Genomic DNA, 23,646 nt, shown 5'->3' with positions numbered 1-23,646 from the left:
CCACCGGGAGCAGTCCCGCACTGAGCGCACGCCATTTCTGGGGGAAAAGAAAACTCCTGGAAATGGCTTGTGCAGCGATAACACGATAGTAATCAGGCATCGTTATGCACGGGAGCCCTTTTCGCTACCTCAGTGGGTGATGGTAAGGGCTCCCTGCTGCATGGCCATGTGGTTAAAGATCTCACCACATGGACTTTTTTGGGGGGCTTTACCAGCTGCGGGAAAAAGGGCCCTGGCGCGTAGGAAAAATGGCCCCCACCGCTAGCGAAGAGACTTTTCCCCACAGCTTTGTAAAAGGACCTCAAAGTTTTTATTGATGACTAAGCAAAACAACAGGATACAGTCCCTAACTGTACATATGTAGAATTACCAAAGGTACAATTGCCATCAAAATTTGTTGTTTCTTATTCCTGACAATCCCCTCCCATCCCCCTCACACCAGAGAACATTCAACTCTATGAACCAGAACTTATAAAAAGGAAAGACAGTGTTCCAACTCCCCCAACAAGTGACAAGAATATTCCCTACCCAACAGATAGAACCTTAAACCCGAATCCCCCTTCCCTCTCAGTAGCAGAGGAAACAGGAGTGCTGAGACACCCTGTGGTATCACAATTGGAGGTCATTAAGAATCAAACTATGAGCATTTTTTATGCTTCACTATAAGACAAGCAGCTTGATTCTCCCAGGTCATTAATAAATGAATAGCATTATGCCAATGCCAAAAAGAGGGAACATTATTGAAGTACTAGTGTTGAAGTATACATTTCACACCCACCACACAGGCTTTCTACAAAAAGTAGCATTTCACTTTCAAGAGAAACCCACCAGAAGCCCAAGTCCCCAATAATAAACCATGCAGAGAAAAAGTTGGTGGAAAAGTGATTCAGCAAAGGACATCACCTGACACCAAAACCCCTGAATGGCCAGGTAAAGCTACAGAGCACCAGGTACACTGCTCTCCACGTCACCAAATTTACTACTAGAGGGAGTATGGGTACACCCTGCATGAAATGCTTTCTTTGGTGAGAAGTAAACTCTTGCCAGAGTCTGAAAGATTCTTTATACTTAGTGGTGTGGACCACCAGCAGGGCATTTCTCAACAGTTTGAACAGAGTGTCATCTTTCAATTCTAGATTCCATTTTGCAATAATGAAAGAGTGTGACTTCTTAGGTGTCAGAGAGATCAAAGACTTATGTAGATGTGACACTGACACATGAGACAAGTGAGTGGAAGTAGAAAAGGTTTGCTATTGATCCACCATGCCCACTGCACAACGAGAGCTCCCACCCATAATGCCGGGAAGATCCCTGCTGTTGCTCCAGGAGGAGGAGACCCTGGAGACCTGGGCTCAATGTCACCCTTTCTCCCCCCGGCGCTCACCCCTCCGCCTCTCCCGAAGGACCTGTGTCTCAGTGGAGGCCTCCTGAACTCGAAGAAGCTGCAGGAAGAGATCCCAGATCGAGGAATTGAGAAACAGGACCATTGGGAGGTCTGAAGCCTTCTGTGCTTCGACTGAGTGTATTACGCCATTAAAACAGCCAGAGTCGGTAACGCTGGAGACTATCTGGGAAGCTCTCCAGCAGTTTGGATAATACAGTGGCTAAATCTAAAACTGAAGTCTCGACCTTAGTGAGTACTGTTGAAACTTTATCAAATTCCATAGTAGCTATAAAGACAGAATTTAACGCTCAAGTGGATAAAATTAAAGGAAGATGTAAGAACTTGCAAGATTGTGCCACAATGGTGGTAAAAGATAAAATTGATATTACATCGTAAGATTGAACAGATAGAAAAATTATAATCGTAGATTAAATCTCCGCTTTCTGAACTTCCTAAAATCTCCGGGTATTACCCCTTTGGAAGTATTTAAGAAATATTTGCTTGAAATTTTGAAATTTACCCCGGAAACGATTCCAACGATAAATCGGATATGCTATTTACCTAATAAGAAAATCTCGGAGGAATTCTCTGGAAATGTCGGGTCAAGAGAAGAAAGACTTATTAATATATCTGAACTTGGAAACATCATTATCTTCAGATTCTGAAAGGGCGACCTTATTGGTTTCATTTGTGTTTGACCCAAGATTTGGAAGCGGTGAGAGAGGTTATCCCTCCGAAATTTACAACTTTGTTTTATGGGAATAAAGTTTGGATATTTCCAGATGTAACAAAGAAAACACAAGATAGGAGGAAAGCTTTTTTGGCTTTAAGAACGGACATTTTGGCATTGGGGTCTTCCTTTTATCTTAATTACCCATGCAAATGTGTTGTTAAATATGTTGGCATAAAATTATGTCTTTTTTCTTCAGGAACAGTTACGAGCTTTTATAGACTTGAAAAAGATTCACACTGTATTACCCTCAGTTGAGAATTTATTATTTATTTAACACATTTGTAGCCCACATTTTCTCACCAATTTGCAGGCTCAATGTGGCTAACATCAAACCGTAAGGCAGTCGCCAATCTGGTAACTATACAGATAACATAGTGCAGAGGACAGGGAGATCAAAAAAACGGGGTATAAGGGCAAAGGTGAAAGGGTAGAAGTGGTCAATATGGTCCATTAATTTGCTGTGTTACAGAATATAGGGGTAGGCCTTTCCGAATAAGCTGGTCTTGAGTGATTTCCTGAAATTGAGATGATTGTGGATTGTTTTCATAGCTTTTGGCAGTGCATTCCATAGTTCTGTACTTATAAAGGAGAAGGTGGATGCATAAATGGATTTATATTTGAGACCGTTGCAGTTAGGGTAGTGGAGGTTAAGTATGAATGGGATGAACTGGATATATTCCTGGGAGGTAGATTGATTAGACTTGTCATGTATCCAGGGGCTTCTCCGTAAAGAATTTTGTGGACTAGGGTGCAGATTTTGAAGGTGATACGTTCCTTAATTGGAAGCCAATGCAGTTTCGCTCGAAGGGGGTTTAGCACATCGAATTAGGATTTTCCATAGATTAATCTGGCTGCTGTGTTTTGGGCGGTCTGTAGTTTCTTTGTAAGTTGTTCTTTACATCCTGCATATATTCCATTGCAGCAGTCTAGTGGCATAATATGATTGATTGTATTAGATTACAAAATACTTCTCTGAGGAAGAGAAGGTTTATTCCGTTTCTTTTGTAGTGGAATTTATTTGGTTTTCGAGTGTTAGATTGCATTCGATTATAAACACCAAGTATTTTTAGGCTCTCAGAGACAGTAAGGGTAAGATTTGGGGTGTTTAAGGTTGAAGGTTTGGAACTTATTGTGTTGAGATGAAAAGATAAGGCAGTGCATTTTCTCAGTGTTTAGTTTCAGTTGGAAAGAATTTGCCCATAAGTTCATGGTGTTCAAACCAAGATTAATTTCATTGGTGATTTCAGACAGGTCGTGTCTGAAGGGAATGTAAATTGTGACATCATCTGCATAGATGAATGGGTTAAGGCCTAGATTGGATAAGGACTTGGCCAAAGGGATCAACATTATGTTGAAGAGTGTTGGGGATAATGGTGAACCTTGGGGGACTCCACAATCCGCTTCCACGGTGGTGAAATGTTTGAATTAGATTTAACTTGATATGTTCTAGAGGTTAGAACGTCCCTTGATCCATGTACGTTTCCACCAGTCCCAAAGTAATCAAGAAGGTTTAGTAGAATGTTATGGGTTACCATGACAAAAGCACTCAACATGTCAAATTGGAGAAGAAGTATGCTTTTGCCTATGGATATTTCCTGCTTGAAGTTGGCCTGAAGAGTGATTAGCACAGTTTTAGTGCTATGAAGGGGGCGGATAAGATTTGGGGTGGGGAATAAGTGAAAGGGGTGGGGAATAGCGTGCTATAGTGTTTATTTGTGACTTGTGTAATGATATTGTGTAGCTTTTCTCCTGAGCTGTATGTTACTTACCCCCCTTAATTGTGGTCTAAAAGATTAACCATTTATTTTCATATTATTGATGTAAAGTTTATTTTCTTTTCTGAATTTCTTGAACAAGTGTTATGACTTGTAATTGATTATATACCAATAAAAAAAAGTTATGTTTGCACAATTGTTTAGGCTGTACAATATTTTACTAGAACAGGACACTCGATTGTATTATGACACACACTCAGGTCAGTATTTTTTTCTGTAAACTGCATTAGCCCAGCTAAGGGTATACGTATGCCTTTAATTTCTAAATTCACAGCATTACATGAAACAGCTCTTTAGACTGTATAAGCTTTGTTCTAGGAACAGAATTTGATAATGAGCCTCTACACATGTTCTACTCAATTTCTGTATTGTTTATTTTAGGGTGACACAACATTTCTGGCTAATTCTAAAGTGGAAAGGAATGTTTACCTCACTGTGGTTATTATGGAATGCAGGAAATTGTGTGCAAGAACACTTTGATGCCTTGTCCTCTTTATTTCAGCTGCCTGAATCTGTCTCCCTCTGAAGTTCTAAAGGATCAGTAGGATGTGTGATGTGCACACAGGAGCTCCTCAGGAGACAAAGAAGTCATCTGGTCTCCATACTAGCAACTGGCTCAGTGGATAACTTTGAGACTGTACTTGATTATTTGGTAGCGTGGGATGTGCTGACGTGGGAAGTTTATGAAAGTTGTGACTATTCTTGGACAAGCCTTGTGCAAGCTGGTTCAAAACCTTTTGGACATTATTTGGAAAACGGCGAGAAAAGCTGTGAGCTTTAGATAACTGCACTGCGGGAAGCTGAAAGAAAATCTCTGGGTACTGAGTTCACTTTGCAAAGTTATGAAGATCTTTCTTCCCCTTCAGAGAATCTGCAAAAATATAGACCCTCATTGTTAGAAAAATACATGATCACGTACAGAGTCTTTTAATAATTGTACTGGATCAAGGTTTTAATACAAGATATGAATGGGATGAAATTCAGCTTATCAATATACACAGGCTTTTTTTTGAGGGGGTACTTGGGGGTACTGAGTACCGGCACCTTTTCTATTGTCTGCTAAAATTGGCCCATGGTTCCCAAGTTTAATGAAAGAGCTCAGGCTGTACACACAAATTCTTCCTTGTCGTAGATTCTGTGACTGGTTGCAGGGGGCCTGGCTATTGTGGGGTTGGTCCCTCAGTGATCAACCCACCCTTGAAGGGTGGTCTGGCATTTGAGTATTGGCACTTTTTTTGCTAGAAAAACGCACTGGATATACACATCATCACAGCAGGTGCGATCAGACTTCTGTTGCACTGTATTCAAATTTGCAATGCCATTTGTGATTCTAATAAGGGATATGTTGGCGTCCTTCGTAGCACAAATTAATTTTGGGCAATCATAATTCTCCAAGAAGTCTTTGCATGAAGAAGTAGAACCAGGATGAGCCTGTCCTGAAAGTCTGGAGCTACTTGACAACTCTAACAAAATGACATTATCAAACAGAAAATTTGGTGGTATGGTATATTAATATACATAGTAATGAGGCCTCTCTTTCAAAAAAAGTTTTTTTTAAACAAAGTAAAGAATAAAACATTGCACAACAATATTAGACTAATGAAATGGTAGGTCTGGCCTGAGGGTATCTGATGCCCTGGGGGGGGGGGGGGGGGGGTTCTTAGTAATCATTTTGTGGCTGTGGCCCCAAGATTGCAGCCAAATAAAAATCAGTGACACACCCCACCACCGCCACCACCACAACAAAAGCACAGAATAATGGTTAACCAATGGAGAGCTTACCCAGGTTCTGACCTAAAACTTGGAATCTGTGACCCTATTGGGGGTTCTGATCCATAGTTTGAGAAGCTCTGCCTAGGTGAACCTTCAGCCATGAGCCTCACCCCCACCCTATACTCCAACAGTCCCTGTTCCCTCCCTAATCTGCACCCCTCCCCAGTCCCCACAAGTACACTATCTTCCTTTTACTTAACCCCCTCTCCTCCCCTCCCTTCAGTCATCCAGATTTCCCTTCTCCTTTCCTCTCCTGCCTGGTTAAACACAGCTAAACATCTACCCCCCCAAATGTTTACGTGCTGTTTCTAAAAATAAAAATGATATCATTACTTCCTATATTTATTGCAGGATTTTATAAGTGGCACTTTGCAGCAAATATCCTGCATTAGCATGAGGCAGGCACTACTAGCACTACCTGTAAATCTGATTCCTGTTGGCCTTGGCCTGTAGCATTAACAGCACATTATTAACATAACTGTGAATGAGATGCAGTAAAAAACATCTGCATATCACAAAATGTTTGCAAAAGTCAGTTAAAAAGTATGTTATATCTGAGTAGGACAAGTGACCACATATAAATAGAAGATGCGATGTAGTCTATTAGAAAACTGACTCTTACTACACTCATCTTTTAGAAAAGTTCAAAATTGGTATTAATATGAAACTATAGACCCAGTAGGACATGTTTGACTAATGTAAGTCTGATAGTTAAGCACTTAGTGGTATTGAGATAATAATGCGCATGGTTCTTTTTTCTTCTTTGGATTTAACTCATACCTGTTCAGTAATAGCTCAAGTTGAGTTACATTATCCATCTGTAAGAGTGATTCAGTGTAAATCTTTTTTTTTTTTTTTGAGTCCTCATTCCTGTATAAGGGAGTGGAAGTTTGGAATATGTTACCCTTGAGTATTAGGGAAATTCAGATATAGTTTTTTTGAAAGGCATTAAAAAACTTATTTGTTTAAAGAGAAGACTTGAGTTTTAGCTGATTTTTAATGTTAAATTGCTTATTGCAACTCTCCTAGAATGTAGGACTTCTTATAGCTCTGATCTATTTTGAATCTGTATTAAATGTAGCAGAATATAAGAACTATATAGCATAGCATACAGTAGATACATTAGAACAATTGATTTTTATTTATTTGTTTATATTTGCTATACCTGTCTTCAAATACCAGGCCCATAAAGGTGGTTCACAATAAAGACAAAAACATACAAAAGTTAACCAACAACAGATTGCTATTACCTTACAAAGCCCTAATGCTCATGCCCCTAAATCTCCTTCCTAAAGGCCAGCTAGAAAATAACAAGTTTTTACTATTTTCTTAAATTCCTTAAAGTATTTTTCCTGTTGAAGATAAAGACGTAAGGTATTCCATAGGGACAAAGCCAAATACAAGAAAACAGCTTGGTGGGTGTACTCCAGGTGAGCCTTAATTGAAGGAGAAATAAACAAGAAAGAAACCTGAGAAGATCATAGGGTCCTTGAAAGGTGATACGGAATTAAGCAATCAGCCGAGTACAAGGGGCAATATGAATGTAGTATTCTATATGCAAGACAGAGGATTTTAAAGTTGCTTGAAATAGTTGCTAGGAAGTGACGTCATTTCAGTCAGGTGGGATTGGAAGAGACCAGCAGGGAGAGTAGGGAAATTGGACTCTCGTTTTGGTGGGATCAGAGGAGACTGGTAAAGAGTACAGCAATGGGACTCTAAAAATATAGAGCAAAGGGCCATCAGACCAGAGTATTAATACTAACAAATATATATATTCCAGTCAAGTTCTTGTTTATGCTCATTCTAAAGCATGCTGGGACATGTCTGCTTTTGATAATCAGAACTACCAAAACAGTTACAGAGCTATGTGGTCAGTATCATCTATCGTGTGTTTGTTTTTGGATAAGCGGGATGCATGCTTATTAGAAGTGCAAGTATTGGCAATAGCTTCTGCGAACAATAATTTATTTGATATTATTCCCAAATGCGAGACGACTCCTTAATCTTGTTAAAGCAAAGGGAAATGAAGCAGTACGGTGCCTCTTCCAGCATATTTGGCATTTAGAAGACAGATCATTCCCCTTATATTCTGGTAAGTACACACAAACCTACCCTCACATATTCTGACTAGTGTTTTCATTTTCAGATTTAACTGTGGTGGCAGTATGCCTTTTCCAAATTACATCAATGCTGAAGAAGAACCATGTTTATTAAGGCACTGTTTACTAAGCAGTTTTTCCATAGACACAAAATGGTAGAACCCCTTCAGTAAATAGTCACTGAGGGGAATTAAAAAGTCAAAAGATGTTATGAGTTTTTTATTAAAATTATTCTCATAGGCCCCAAGTAGTAAAAACATTATCTTAAAAAAGTACCCTATGTTAACAATGCAGCTAGATTTTTTTAAGTACTGTAGAGTTATCTTATAAAAACACAGGACCGCAGTGAGTGAAAGCTAGGGTTTTTTTTAGGGGGGGGGGGTTGTTAGTTCCACAGCTGAAGTTGTTCCCTTCTGGCTGCAGAGGGTCCTCTGCCATCAAGAGGCTATGGTGGCAGAGTGCAAACTTGGATACAGAGCAGGCTCTAAGCCTGCCTGCATCCTCCCTGGGGGAACCCTAGGGGCTTGAGGAAGATAAACTTGAGAATTTCCTTAGGGAGGCAGTCTCTCAAGAGGGAGAGACCTCCCAAGGAGAGGAGGATAACTTTCTGGTAGTATACGTTCCAAACAGAGGAATTTGGTCACCTGATTGACTCAGTGATCTCAGCCTCATGAATTGGGCTGGCACCCCAGGCAGAAGTGATGGATGGGGACCCCATTCTTGAGGGGCTTCAGAAGCCACCCAAGGCCTTTCCCTTGCATAGAACTCTTTCCCAGATGAATTTGGCAGAGTGGGAGCCCCCTGAAGATATCCTGAGGGCTACCAAGCTGCTGGGCAGGTTATAGTCTTTATCTTTTGAGGACCTGGCCGGGTTTTTTTTCACCTGTTTAAAGTGGACAGTGTAGTCATGGTGGTGACAAAGAAGACCATGATCCCAGTAGAGAATGGGTTTGCTGAAGAATGGCGAAAACACAAACAAGAGTCCATACTCCACGTGAAGCAAACAAAGGATAACAGTGGGGTAGTTGAGGAAGGTAGGATATCTTTTTTTGACAGTTCTTCAGTCTGACTCGACACAGACTATGTTTCAGTGACAGGACCTGCGTCAGGAGTCTCTGACTATTGCATGAGAAATAGGTTTAGAAACAAACTGGATCTATTTTACATCAGTCAACAACCTTTCTTGGCAGAGTAGTTAATTGCACATTTCACATGTTTATACAGATGCGGATCTGCAAATCCAGCTTCATATGGAAACACTCATCTAGCGATTCTCCCGCCAAACACATAGAGGGCAGCGAAACATGGCACGTGCTCTGAAGTACTCTCGGGACGCCCAACAAGATGAGACGAGATGCAGCGCATGCAGTGAAGTACTACTTCAGAGCATGTGGCATACCTTGTTACACTCTATGTGTTTGGCGGGAGAATCACAAGATGCATTTTTTGATACAAAGCTGGATCTGCAGCTGTTTCTATGGGTGATTGACTACTCTGCCAAGAAAAGTTGTTGATCGATGTGATATAAATCTAGTTTGCCTAGGCTGAAGAATGCCCATGATTGGAAGGTAGAGCAAATGCTAAAAACAAGTTTTTATATAGGACCTATGTGGCCTATGCTCTCTTGAGATGGGCCCAGCAGCTACCGGAGTCCTGGAGGTGCCCTGCCTGGAATTGGAGGCAACCATTCTGGTGGATATACTCAATGACCTGGTCTGTATCTCTTAGGCAGTAGCATCTGTGGTGGTGACACATAGATGGCTCTAGCTTTGCCATTGGGCAACTAACTTAACCTCAAACGCACATCTGAATAAGCTGCCCCTCTGGGGCTGCCAACTATTTGTGGAAGATTTGGAAAACTTTGAAGGACCTTGGAGAAGCCAGGCCTCAGTGGCTTCCAGAGAGCCACTCTTGGGCATCACCATGTTCTATAGGGGGCAGGGCTAATTTCAAAGACTCTTAGTACGGCTTTGGTAAGTGGCCCCTTGCCATCTCTGTAGATTTGAAATCACAGAAGAGAGGGACCTTCTGTAGGGCTTGAAAGACTAGAGACCTCGGTACCTTGGCCTCCCTGGCAGGAGTCATGGGGCCACAATGAGGGTTGATGGGGCTCTTTAGAGGTTCAGGTGGGAGGAGGATCTGCCACTTCTACTACAAGTGGTCCCTTATAACCTCAGACCAGTGGATCCTCAGTGGTTCAGCATGGGTATGCCTTAGAATGTGCAAGTTTCATTTCAGATGCCAGTATGGCATCTCTGTGCGGTTCTCCTCTCAGGAGAGAAGCCATGGAAATCACCCTTCAAAAGTTGCTCTGCCTCACGGTAGTGGAGTTCATCCCCTGTCAGGAGCAGGGCCTAGACTAGTTCTCGATTTACTTTGTTGTGCCCAAGAAGGGCGGCACCATCTGCCCAGTCTTGGATTTTAAGGGAATTAGTGCTTCCCTCCAGGTTCCTCACTTTCACATAGAAACTCTGCAGTCAGTGATAGCCTCAGTCAGACCAGAGAGTTCTTGACCTCCTTGGACCTAATGGAAGCCTATCTGCACATTGTAAACTGGAAGATGGACAAGCAATTCCTTCAGTTCTGTGTTCTTGATAGACATTTTCAATTCAGGGTCATGCTGTTTGGGCTATCCACAGTGTCCCCACATCTTTTCCGAGGTTATGGTGGTGGTGCCAGTGTATCTCTGCAATCTGGGAATATAGGGGCATCTGTATCTAGATGGCTGGTTCATTCTCCTGAAAAAACAGATGTTCAAGTTGCAGGCTCAAGAGAGCTCTCTATGATCAGCAGACTCCTCAGGATTAGGACTACCTCCAGTTGCTTGGTTCCAGGACAGCAACTCTGGAGGCATACCTTGGGTGAGAGTACACATGGCAGCCTCTTTAGAGAGCATTGTTGTCCTGTTGGGCCCCTTAAACCCAGGACTTTGATATGCATCTTCTCCTGTCTGGTTCACTCCAGGGGAGCCTGGTATTTTGGAACAGGCCAGCCCATCTTCACAGGGGGTCCTACTATATCCTCCAAATTGGATGGACATGATCACAGATGTGAGTCTCTCTGGTTGAGGGGGGAGGCCGATTGTCTTGGCTTTCCTGAGGTCTCTCTTTTTTCCTCAACATTTTTTGATAAGATATCAGAAAACAAGATATCTTCAAGCATAACAGTTCTCGAGTGCTCTTTCCTCCTCCACTATAATTTTGATTTTTTTTTTTTTTTGTGATTTTTGACTTTTTGTCATTGTAGTATTCTTCTGGTATGTTAACCTGTTTTAGGTCACACTTAACAGATTGTCAATTTAGAATACAAGTGAGCTCATATCATTCTTCTTGGAATTGATGTATCATCTGGAGCACATCAAGTCTCGGCCTTATTGGCAGTTTTGTTTGATATTGACATGGTTCAGAATACTGTAAGTTACATGTGTCCCGGCCGCATTTAGACACTTACCTTTATGCCAGGCCTATGGCTGTTGTAACTGTGGATGTGTAAATGTTAGGCTTGCTGATACTGGGTTACATTAGTATTCTATAATAGAACCAGGGTGCCCAGGTGCTGTTATAGAATAGGCTCCTACTGCATGATCAAATCTTACATGTGATTTTCATACAGGTGTGTACCATGTGTAAATGTTCCACAGTTAACTTGTAAATGGTCACAAGATGGGCGTACATTTGTTTTGAACAGAGAACCAGGTTAAAGTAATTTTGGACTTGATTTCAGAATTGGAAGAAAATAACTGCATCCTGATCACTTTTTCAATTATTTTGTAGATGCACCATGTTTGAAATACCAGAGGAAGTTAGAGACCACTATTTCTGCTCAGTCCTGTTTTCTCAGCACATATGTTGGGGCTGGAAATTTATGTCTTGAGGACATATACACAGAGAATATTTTTGAGGCAGTGACCAACACCAGCGTGACTGAGCATACTCAGATCCTTTCAGAAATCTTTACTGCCAGTGGACTTACAAACAAAGAAGCGGATACAGTGCTCATATCAGGAGAAGCAGGAAGTGGCAAAGCATGCTGGGACATGTCTGCTTTTGATAATCAGAACTACCAAACAGTTACAGAGCTATGTGGTCAGTATCATCTATCGTGTGTTTGTTTTTGGATAAGCGGGATGCATGCTTATTAGAAGTGCAAGTATTGGCAATAGCTTCTGCGAACAATAATTTATTTGATATTATTCCCAAATGCGAGACAACTCCTTAATCTTGTTAAAGCAAAGGGAAATGAAGCAGTACGGTACTTTGCTTCAGCACATGCATCAGTTGTGGGCCACAAGCAAAGCCTTTGATAATTTTTCATTTACTTTCCCATTTAGCTGCAGATGACTGCACAGTATTGGAAAACAGATTTCCCTGAAAACACTGTTGTTGGCCTGACAATCATCAAGAAGAGATTTTTCTGTTGATCCTAGAGCACCCAGACAGGATATTGCTGATTGTTTGATGGTTTTGATGAATTCAAGTTTAAATTTAATGATGAGGAAAGGCATTGCTCTCCTACGGACCCCACCAGTGTCCAAAGTATTCTCTTCAATCTTATCCAAGGCAACCTGCTGAAAAATACTACCAAGGTCTTGACCAGCAGAACCAGTGCAATAACGGCAGCACTTCGGAAATATATTCAGAAAGAGGTCACTGTGAAAGGCTTCTCTCAAGAAGGAATCAAAATGTATATGAAGAAGCACCATAACGATCTTAGACTTGCACAGCAAATGATAGATTTAGTGAAAACAAACTCATCTCTACATGGTCTTTGCCACATTTCTGTTTTCTGTTGGATAGTTTCTAAGTGCCATAAGGAACTCATTCGGAGGAGTTGCTCTCCTCAGTCCATAACAGATATGTACCTGCTAATTTTACAGCACTTCCTGTTGTACAGTATACCAGAAAAGCAATGTGAGGAAAACATACTTCAGAAGAAGTATGGCACAATCAAGCATCTTGCAAAACTAGCTTTGATGGTTTGGGTTCCTGCTGTTATACATTTTCACTTAAACAGCTCAGAGAAGCTGAGGTATCCGAAGAGGACATGTCAGCTGTTTTTTGATCCTTTCCAAGAGCCTTCCTGTATGAGAATGTATCAGATCAGCAGTATGAATTTCTTCATATTACTTTCCAGTGTTTTTTTTTGTAGCATTATATATTGTAATGAATGATCAGTTTAGTCCAACCATGCTTAGTCTCCGAGATGACTGATTGTTTTATAGAAAAAAGAAAACGAAGGAAGAAAATACTGCGTTTAAAGCTAAGTGTTAATTTGAATAATGGACTAAATAAGTTAATGATTGGAAAGTTTAAGACATAAACGTAAGGATCAATGAGGAATGCCCTGCCCACCATAAAAAGTGCCTGGCTCACAGTATAGCCTGAATGGTGGTGATATGGTTTGTCTGACAGATCCTATACTAAATACCCTTTAAATCTTTATAAAGGAGCTGTAAAATAGTCTGAGAGTTGGGCATTATTAGAAGATTGTTATTTATTCAGCCATACCAGAAAGAACTCACGAAGACCAGCAGGCAGTATTTGTTGTCAAACCTACTTTCAGTCTCCTGGCAAGAAGAAGAGACCCTGTTGCAAAAAGCAGGACTTCTCCACCTTCAGATGACTTCCACTTTTCTGGCAGGCCTGCTGTCTCAGAAACATTATGCTCTATTACTGATCCTGGCCAATTGGGGAAGTTGCCAAAGAAGCAACAATATGCTAGACATGTATTTGGTACAAAGCATACAGAAATATTTTAAATCAGTACCTTCCCGCTGTGCCAGGTGAGAAGAAAAAGCATGCATGCAATGCCTGAATTTAATCTGGTTGGTTAAAATGTATTTATGAAATGCAAGTATGTAAATCTTGCAAAGTCTGCAATAAGTAAACCTGATGTTGAGCATTTGAACTAACTTACTGTGGTATAGGTCCAGCTGAGTGTACAGCACTAGCCTTTGTGCTAAGACACCTGGAAGAATCCAGTTGGACTGCAGGTGGATACAATTCTGTGGAGAATAGGAATTCAGCAGCTCTTACCATGCCTGAATATTTGCAAGGCGCTTAGTAGTAACTTTGTTTTTGATTTTTATACAAAGAAAGTGTTTTCAGGTAAATACAGATCTCTGTCAAAAATGAAGCCACCAGTGTGAAATCAAATTACTTTTTACAAGAATGTCGCTAGACTCCTTTTTAAACTTTTTTCCCCCCCAGAAACTGTAGTTTCCATTAAGTTGCATGACACAGTTTAACTTGGTTATATTTGAAACGCAACAGCTGCAATTGATCTTTGATAAGTTTGTTCTTGATTCATTACTGTTCTTGAATTTCATGTGTAGTTCCTCTCCTCTACTTCCCCTCAGATTTTAGTAAGTCATCCCTTTGAGTTAAATGGATGCAAAATGAAGTGCATAGGCCCCATCTACTGCCATAAATACACAATACCCTCAAAGAAATGTGAAATGAGAAGGATAATCAATTATTTTCCAGTTTTTATTACAAAATACTAGGGCTTGATTTACCCAGTTTGATGTCTTAAAGGATGTGTGCATAAGTGTTTTTGGGTAAGAGGAACTACATGGATGTGAATTACAGTGAATTGAGTCTGTCTGCCTATCTATAGGAGATGTAGTGATGTCTGTAAGCAGAGGGTGGCATTTGCATAGCTTTGGAAGGGGTGTGTCTGAATAAGGAGCATGCACTGTGGTAACACAGTAACGTAGAGGGGCATTTTTGAAAGGTCGTCCAAGTCAGAATGGGGCATCCATGTCAGAACATCCAAAATAGATGTCCATCTCGTTGATGTAAGCAAGTAAAGCAAATTCTGTTATGTTTGGAAAGTATAGTTAATTCTGCTGTTGAATACATCTTTAAAACAATCTTAGGAGCAGAGTCAAGGTAGCAGCTTGATGGTCGCTGGCGTTCTATGTGTGGGTTGAAGCCTAGCTGCACTTTGGTTTTCTTTTTTACCTTTACTATTATGTCTCATATGAAGCGGAAAAGGGGTGGTTAAGGCCACAGCCTCTGTGACCAGGACATTATCCCGGTGAAATAGTCCATCATTCAATACACCACTGTTACTCCTGTGAATGCTGGAGTTGGACAGCTTGCTGTCCCCGTGATGTGGAAGAGCCTGTGGACTTGGAGCCTTGAAACATCTTTATTTCCTCCAGGCTATATTTTGCTTTCCTGCCCAGTGGAACTGAAGGGAGTGACCATGGCATGACTTGGATGCAGAAGACATTGGCTGGGAAGCTACTAGAGGAGGTCAGTCCTTAAGATTCTCTCTCTGCTGAATATCTCCTAGTCAAGGCAATTTTACTTCTGTGCTCCCGGTGGAGTAACCCTGGAAGGTGTGTGGCAGATGTTATGGAGAATGGTGGTCTCTTTCTAAAACCTCTACTGACCTGACTGCATTGGTGGGTCAGATTGATTGCTTTCTAAAAATGTGGAAGCGGTTATGTTCTGCTCTCTCTCCTGATAGGCTCTGTCTACTCAGGAGATTAGCATGGCTGAGTATAGAACATCACTGTGAAGACTCAGAACTCTTGAATCAAGCTCTTCTTTAATGCAAATAAAACAAAAGAAAATAATTCACAGTTGTAGATATACTGGACAAGAGTCTTCTGCCTTGCAGAACTGAGAGTCTGTTTGCTACCAGCTCACCCTGTCTCTCACTGCAGAGATAAGCTGGGGTGGCTTTCAACACTGAGACAGAATGCTGTAAATACTTGTAAATGGGTAAAAACCTGGTCATTTACAGTAGCTCGAAAAGAGGGGGCGTATGCAACAAGGACAGCAAAGTCAACTTACAGTCCTTAGAAAACCATGCTGTAGTCACACTCTCAAACCCCAAAAGGAGAGAAGACAGGTGGGCTCCAGCCCACAAAACAGGGACAAGGCCAGCCAATACGAAAAGTCCCACTAGGCATAGGGAACTGGGACATGTGCTCAGGAAAAGCGTATTATAGAGCACTGCAGGAAGACCAACATTTGTAGTCCAAAGGCACTTCCTGAATTTCTTAAAGGCACAAGCAATGTAAACTGTTACAGGCAATGTAATCTGATATAACAATGTCCAACATATACATCTAAAAACTAAACAACCTATTTCCATGAATAGGGAGGCAGAACAGGTTAAGTCGGATTTTTCTACATAAATCCAACAAGTTACAAAGGGGCCCTTTTACTAAGACATGTAGGCGCCTACACGCATCAGTTTGATAGTCTAACAGGATGGTGTGGATAGGTGAGGGAAGAGGGAGATAAACAGAGAAATACAACTTTATGGTTATAATGCGCTAGAAAACCCAGATCTTTGTTAAGTCCTGTCTGTTGGGTGTCAAAATATTCAATCATTCTGACTTCAAAGGTCTTACGTCCTGTATTGTTTAAAGTTACCTTCAGGATTCTTACTATGAAATCACTGGTACAGTGTTCTGGTCTGGTAAAGTGCTGCCCCACAGGGGTAGGATCCCAGCTGGCACCAGCATTCTTCATGTTATGTCTATGTAAATTAATATGGAGAAACAGGCCAGATGCTTAAGACAAGATTAATTACATAGACATAACATGAAGAATGCTGGTGCCAGCCGGGTTCCTACCCATGTGGGTCAGCACTTTACCAGACCAGAACAGACAGGACTTAACAAGATCTGGGTTTTCTAGCGCATTATAAACATAAAGTTGTATTTCTCTGTTTATCTCCCTCTTCCCTCACCTACCCACACCCATCCTGTTAGACTATCAATGAAATGCTTTGATGTTCCCATGCATACCTCCTACCTACCCCCACCCTGTTAGACTGTCAATGAAATGCTTGGATGTTTCACTTATATAGTCTGTCATCTTTTACACTTGCTTATTTCTGACCTGATGAAGAAGGGCAACCTTCGAAAGCTAATCAAGAAATGTATTAAGTTATGTCCAATAAAAAAGGTATCATCTTATTTTTTTTCCATGTTTTATTTTGTTTGATTTCTATTGATTACCTCTAAAAGTGGACTAACACGGCTACCACACCTCTCTACTTAGATGTGTCCAAAGCAATACAAGAAAGAAGAAAAGCGTTCCACTCCCTAAGACAACAAGTTAAAGCTGTGGGTGCTCCTTTTTTTTTTTTTTAATTAAATTACCCTTGTAAATGTGTTATCAATACGTAGGAGTGAAGTATGTTTCTTTGTCCTGAACTGTTAAAAATCTTTTTTTGGATTTGAAGAGTTTTTCCATTGTTTCCAGTTAGTAATTCTTGAGATGCAGTGTAGTATAATGTAACAGAGTTTTCATGCTATTTGCCTTTCTTCTTTCTTTTTTTCCCATTTGAATTATCCTAAAGTTTTGTTTGGACCACCCTTCAATCTTGTTTGTGGTCTAATTTAAGAGCTAAATGTTCCTGCAAATTATAGGAAGTATGTTTTATGCATTTCCTTATTTCTTGAAAATTATTTTCTTTTGCTCTGTATTTCCTACAACAGGTGGATTTACTTTTGTAAATTTACTTGCTTAAAATGATAATGAATGTTAAAAAAAACAATTTTACAGCTCCAAAAACTGGAGTATCAATACAATTTATTCACAATATTGTAACATCTTACTGGTTACTGGTCTCAAAATCCATTTAGTTAACATTTCCTTTTCATCATTTTAATGGTGGGAACATGGATAGTATAATTGTCATTTGGCTGAGGAGCGTGCACGGGGCTTCAAGTACTCAGCTGTTGGTAAAAGTAAAGCCCAGTGTATGGCTGTGAGACACCAGCGTTACATAATATTGGGGTTGGGGCCCACTAGACTACTAGGAATTACTGGTGGTGGTGGTGGGGGGGGGGGTAGAGGTCGAGTTGGGTCAAGTCAAGGGTGGGGAGGTTTCCAAGAGCAGGGCCAATGCAGACCTGCAACATTTTTTTTAACTGTCCCCTTCCTGTCAGCACGAGCCATTTGCTGCTTACGTACTGACAAGAAGGGGAACATTTTGGCAATGAGTATGGATAGAAATTGCATGCTTAGTGCTTACTGCATACCACAATGTTTTTCTTGCTAATTTCGTGGTAGAGGCCACATGGATTTCTGCATGATCCCCAGAGAAGGCTGTTCATCCTCGTAGAGCTACTGCCCAACTAAGATAAGAGGTGGATTTCTTTGACAGTAGGAAGCTTTCTAGAACCTGATACATGGTCATACTAGTTTCATTGCTTTGGGGGCTTTTTTTTTTTCCATTTTCTTCTCTAGGAAAGCATGGGGAGCTGGCTTGTCATCTCGTTCCTTTGATTGTATCTGATTCATTGGAATGGATGAGAAAAAAGTCCCAGGAAAAACTTTGGGAGTTATTTCTTGCTGCTTTTACAGAGGCAGTACCATGGTCTCTCATTCAAACAAGGTACTTGTGTTCTGAAATGCAGTTTTGACAGTAAGCATCTCAATATACTCTTATAGGTGCAGCATTAATATAAGATCATAAGAATAGCTATACTGGGTTAGACCAATGATCCATCTTGCCCTGTATCCTGCTTCCAATAGTTGCCAATCCAGGTCACATGTACCTGGCAGAAACCCAATTAATAGCAGCATTCCATGCTACCAATCTTGGGGCAAGCAGTGGCTTCCCCATATCAATCTCAATAACAGACTATGGACTTTCCTATAGAAACATGTTCAAGCTTTTTTTTAAACCTAGATACACTAACTGCTGTACCACATCCTCCAGCAGAGTTCCAAAGCGTAACTATTCTTTCGGTGAAAAATATTTCCTACTATTTGTTTAAAAGTATTTCCATGTAATTTCATTGAGTTTCCCCTGGTCTTTGTATTTTTTGAATTAGTGAAAAAAAAATCGATTTACCTCCTCCCGCTCCACACCACTCAGGATTTTGTGGACCTCAATCACATCCCCCCTCAGCCATCTCTTTTCCAAGTTGAAGAGCCCTAATCTCTTTAGTCTTTCCGCATATGGGAGGAGTTTCAACCCTTTTAACATTTTGGTCCCTCTTCTTTGAACCTTTTCTAATTCCTATATACCTTTTTGAGATATGGCGACCAGAATTGAATGCAGTACTCAAGGTGAGTTCTCACCATGGAGTGTTATAGACACATTATAATAATTTTGGTCTTATTTGCATCCCTTTCCGAATAATTCCTAGCATCTTGTTTGCTTTTTTGGCTGTCGCTGCCACACACTGGGCAGACAATTTCAGTGTATTGTCTACAATGACACCTAGATCTTTTCTTGAGTGCTGACTCCTAAGGTGGAACCTAGCATCAGGTAACTATGATTTGGATTATTCTTACCAATGTGCATCACTTTGCATTTGTCCATTAAATTTCATCTGCCATTTGGATGCCCAGTCTTTCTGTTTCCTAAGGTCTTCCTGCACTTTTTCATAATCTGCATGTGTTTTGACAACTTTGAATAGTTTTGTGTCATCTGCAAATTTAATAACCTCACTCAATGTACCGATTTCCAGATCATTTATAAATATGTTAAATAGCACTGGTTCAAGTACAGATCCCTGTGGCACTCCACTATTCACCCTACTCCATTTAACCCTACCCTCTGTTTTCTGTCACTCTGAAAAATTGACACTAGTCGGATATACGTTATAATTGCAAAGGTACACTTTGAAACTAAAGCTTATCATTCATGCTCACACATACCTAAATCAATTCATTATAACAGAAGGTATCCAAAATAAACATATTTTGTGCTATACATTGAAAACTCCAACAACTGTTCTACCCCAGTAACACCCGCTAAGAACAGGAGTACAGGGTGAGAGATGTTCTGGCATTTAGGAAGATGATTTTTCACTGAAGTTGTATTTGTGATACTTATTTCCTAAAATTTGCTGACACACATGCCACAGCTCTAAGGAAACTGAAGACTGGTCCAGTCATGGGACTACACACATTTCTGAGACATAAGCAAGTGGTTATGTTGCACAATTTGTTCTTGTAATGCATGACTTCTGTGTATTTTGAATGCCCAAAGCTGGCTCTGACAGCTAGGAATCTTTGTTGAACAAATGTACGTGGCTGAGGAAACTGAATATAATGTGCCTTTTTATGTAAGATTAAAGAATCAGGATGCTGTATTAAGAAATAGCTATGGAGGGAATGACCAAGATGGCGCCGACATTCTGAGAGGAGTGAGGCTGTTTAGGACAGTTTGCTGTAGATCCCTGAATTGATTCTCCTGCCATTGTACCTCATACTAAAAGAAAAGGGATTGTAAGGACCTTACCATTGCCAGCCCTTACATCTTCCCCAAGCAGCAAATCTTCGTCAGCTTCGCACTCTGGAGCCTATGGACTACCACAGGGGGAGTTCTGCTGTGTATGCTGAGGGAGGAAACTCAACACCCCTAGACCATGAAATAACATTATCTCCCCCAGAAGCCGAGAAACCACCATGTCCCACTGGGTCGTGGGTGGAGATGACGGATCCCAAGAACGTGGAAGGCGCTGGAATTGGGCCCTGTGGTAACGGTTCTCATCAGAATGACCAGCTGTGGTAGTTGAGACCTTGGATAAGAAGGGTGTATTGAACCCTCCTGTGGTGGTTACCTTTGATGCCCTCTGGTATGCAAATGAGAGACTAAACTCTTCTGTTACTAAATCTACTCAGGAAACAACAACACTAGTTTCAACGGTGAAGCAGCTCTCCAAATCGATGGATAAGTTAAAGCAGGACTTCAATAGCCAGGTACAAATATATCAAAACTGATGTCGTTACTATTAAGGACAATGTTTCAGCTGTTATGAAAGATAAATTTGTATATACGTCAAGAAATAGAACAAACTGAAAATTATAACAGATGTCTAAATATGAGGATATTAAATTTCCCAAGGCCTGTTGTAATTCTTCCTTTAGAACTATTCTAAAGGAAGAATTACAACTATTCAAAAAAATACCTAATTGAAAACTTGAGTATGCAATTTAATTGCTTAATGAGCCAATTAGTGCTGATAATTGGGTGCTAATTATTGGTACTAATGGGCAATAATTGGATTTTATGCACACATCTTTATAGTCACTATTCTATATAGACGTGCACGTAAATCTTTCCATGCGGATCCGAAAGGGGGCTTTGCATGGGCTGGCTAGGGTCATTTCTAGGATCTGCATGCAGAGTTACAGAATTCAAGGGATCCATACCTAATTTAGGCATGGGCATTTACACCAGGGTTCAGCTGATGTAAATCCTCACGCCCAAAATTGGGCACAGATCCTGGCACTAAGTGCAATTCTATAATGGCCCCCAAATATAGAATTGAGTCCTTCCTGTATTTAAAATCATCCATCCTAATTGCCAAGTAAATATAAATTGAAGGGCAGAGGTTGCCAGCTTTCATTCGTGAAGGTGATTTCTCTGTTTTTGTTTTGGTAAACCTTTGGTGTGTACAAGATGATACTTTGCCTTTCTAACTCCTCTTACATATCTATATGTTAACCATCTCTCTGACCTCATGTGCAACTTTCTTTAATTAGTCACCTTGCTTTCTGACTCTTACCTATCTATGTGTTCCATCTTTGCTTGACCATCTTTAAATCTAGATTGAAAGCCCACCTCTTTAACATTGCTTTTGACTTGTAACCACTTGCCCCACCTACCCTCCTCTCCTCTTTCCTCTACACATTAATTAATTTGCTTGCTTTAATTTTTGTCTATTAGATTGTAAGCTCTTTGAGCAGGGACTGTCTTTCTTCTATGTTTGTGCAGCGCTGCGTACGCTTTGTAGCGCTATAGAAATGCTAAATAGTAGTAGTAGTATACCCTTCACTGTCAATTAAAATGTTCTATTATGTACTGTGTTGACATTGTAAGTAGTGTACTATGCCATAACTTGCATTGTTATTTTAATATTTTTACTGCTGTAATTGCCTATTGCTCATGTTTGATTATCTTACTGTACACTGCCTTGAATGAATTCCTTCAAAAAGGCGGTAAATAAATCCTAATAAATAAATAAGAACAAATCCACCATGTGAGAAAAATCAGACTGTGTAACCATGTTCCCTTGTCTGTTATAAATGTCCTTCATTAAGCAGCCTGTCACATTCTGCATTTTTCATTTTGATTACAAACAACAATTTCAGTTTTTCATTGTTTTAGGTTAAGAGGGAATAGTCTTATGAAGGAAGAGAGAGAGAGGTTCACCTGCATGGACAGCAGACTCTCATTCTGACCCTAACCCTGAGATGTTCAGTGCAGTACGTGCATTACAAAAAACAGCGAAGATGACATTAAAAAACTCCAATATCAAAAAAAAAAAAAAAGACGAAACAGAAAAATATAATACAACTCAGAGTTTATTAGAAAGTGATATGACTCGACACAGCTGTGTTTCTACTACTACTACTACTACTATTTAGCATTTCTATAGCGCTACAAGGCATACGCAGCGCTGCACAACATAGAAGAAAGACAGTCCCTGCTCAAAGAGCTTACAATCTAATAGCGTCAGGAGTCTTTATATCATATGTGTATTTTCTTGTCATATACAATTATACATGAAGAAAGTTCTATCACATGAACTCTAGTTAAAAAAAAAAAAAAGGACCTGTACAAAAAGACTGTATGCACGGACCTTCAAAAGGCGCTATTGAAATCTGCCAGGTTCAAAACAACCGCTATCTATGTCAGCCGGAGAAACCGAATAAAGCGTTCACTTTCTAATAAACTCTGAGTTGTATTATATTTTTCTGTTTCATTTTTTTTTAATTTTTATATTGGAGTTTTTTTGTGTCATCTTCGCTGTTTTTTTGTAATTTACATATTCTTGCAAGGATTAGTGTCTTCTGTTTTGTTGGACAGTGCAGTACGTGCCACATCATATAATAACTTCATATTCTTACTCAACTCGGCTTGAAAATGCAGAGTTGAAATTTTGTTCACCTCGCGCCCAGTCTTGCTACAAGACAGTAGCTAATTTATTTTTGACTTCTCCATAAAATCCCTTTTGAAGTATGCTGTTTATTTCTTTCACTGTACATTATTTTGATTTTAGTACTACTTGTGAGTAAGAAAGCTGTGTTCAACTTTGTTGGGTTAAAAGGAAAAAAGTCATAAATATTTCAGTAAGCATTCCATGAAAAGTTTATTGATTTTTATCAAGTACAAAGGTAAAACATACAAAAATTGAAGAACTGAAGAGAAAAAAATTCTACTTAGAGACATTATAACAATTGAGAAGAAATCACATTATTTGTAATTGAAAAGAGAAAAGAGACTTACAATACAGGTATTACACATAATTGGCAATTGGACATATGTTGTCATAAATGCAAATAAGATTCAAGATTTGATGTCGCCTCTTCTATCTACAAAACAATGCTTGATCATAAATATACTCAAACTTTCATATGCTCACTATGGGAGCATGATACAAACTTTCAGATTGATGATACTTTACTTAATTCCCTGTGGATCACAGTCTTGAACATTTCTGTGGGCTCAAAAGGCAGGAAATAGAAGAGAAGCTGTGAAAAGCAATTCTATAAATAAACTGCAGTTATGAGCACCACTGTTTCCTTTAAGTTGAGCAGGAGTCCTCTATCTAATTTCTGCCAGCGGGGGGGGGGGGTGCTGTTTTCACCATCACATTTTCAATAGAGGGAATCTGCCTGTCCCTAGCAATTGAAGACACAATATTGTAGCCCCCCTCCCCCCCCCCCCCCCCACTGGCAGCAATGCAGCTGAAGGGCTCTCACTGAGCTTACAGGGGACAGTGATGAGCATCTTACATGAAAATTAAGTAGCACCTAACACATGTAAGACCACTAAGCACCATTCGATGAGGGTGCATGTAAGTGCTATAGTACACAAGTGCAAGAAGGGCGTACATGTGGGTGGACCATGGGCAGGCCGGCCTTGATACTCAAAACGCCAGTG

The 23,646-nt window shown here is 40.3% G+C and overlaps 1 protein-coding gene and 1 pseudogene across 4 annotated transcripts in view; one reads left to right on the top strand and one right to left on the bottom strand.

Annotated features, from left to right (window-relative positions):
- Window positions 1–23,646, bottom strand: part of SNX20 (sorting nexin 20) — a 105,382-nt gene that overhangs the window by 24,594 nt on the left and 57,142 nt on the right. The gene's annotated exons all lie outside the window — the stretch shown is intronic.
- LOC115471022 lies at window positions 4,446–13,912 on the top strand (annotated as a pseudogene).

Source organism: Microcaecilia unicolor, chromosome 5 (assembly GCF_901765095.1).
Source record: "Microcaecilia unicolor chromosome 5, aMicUni1.1, whole genome shotgun sequence".
NCBI classification, from domain to species: domain Eukaryota; kingdom Metazoa; phylum Chordata; class Amphibia; order Gymnophiona; family Siphonopidae; genus Microcaecilia; species Microcaecilia unicolor.
This window is presented reverse-complemented; position numbering and strand designations above follow the sequence as displayed.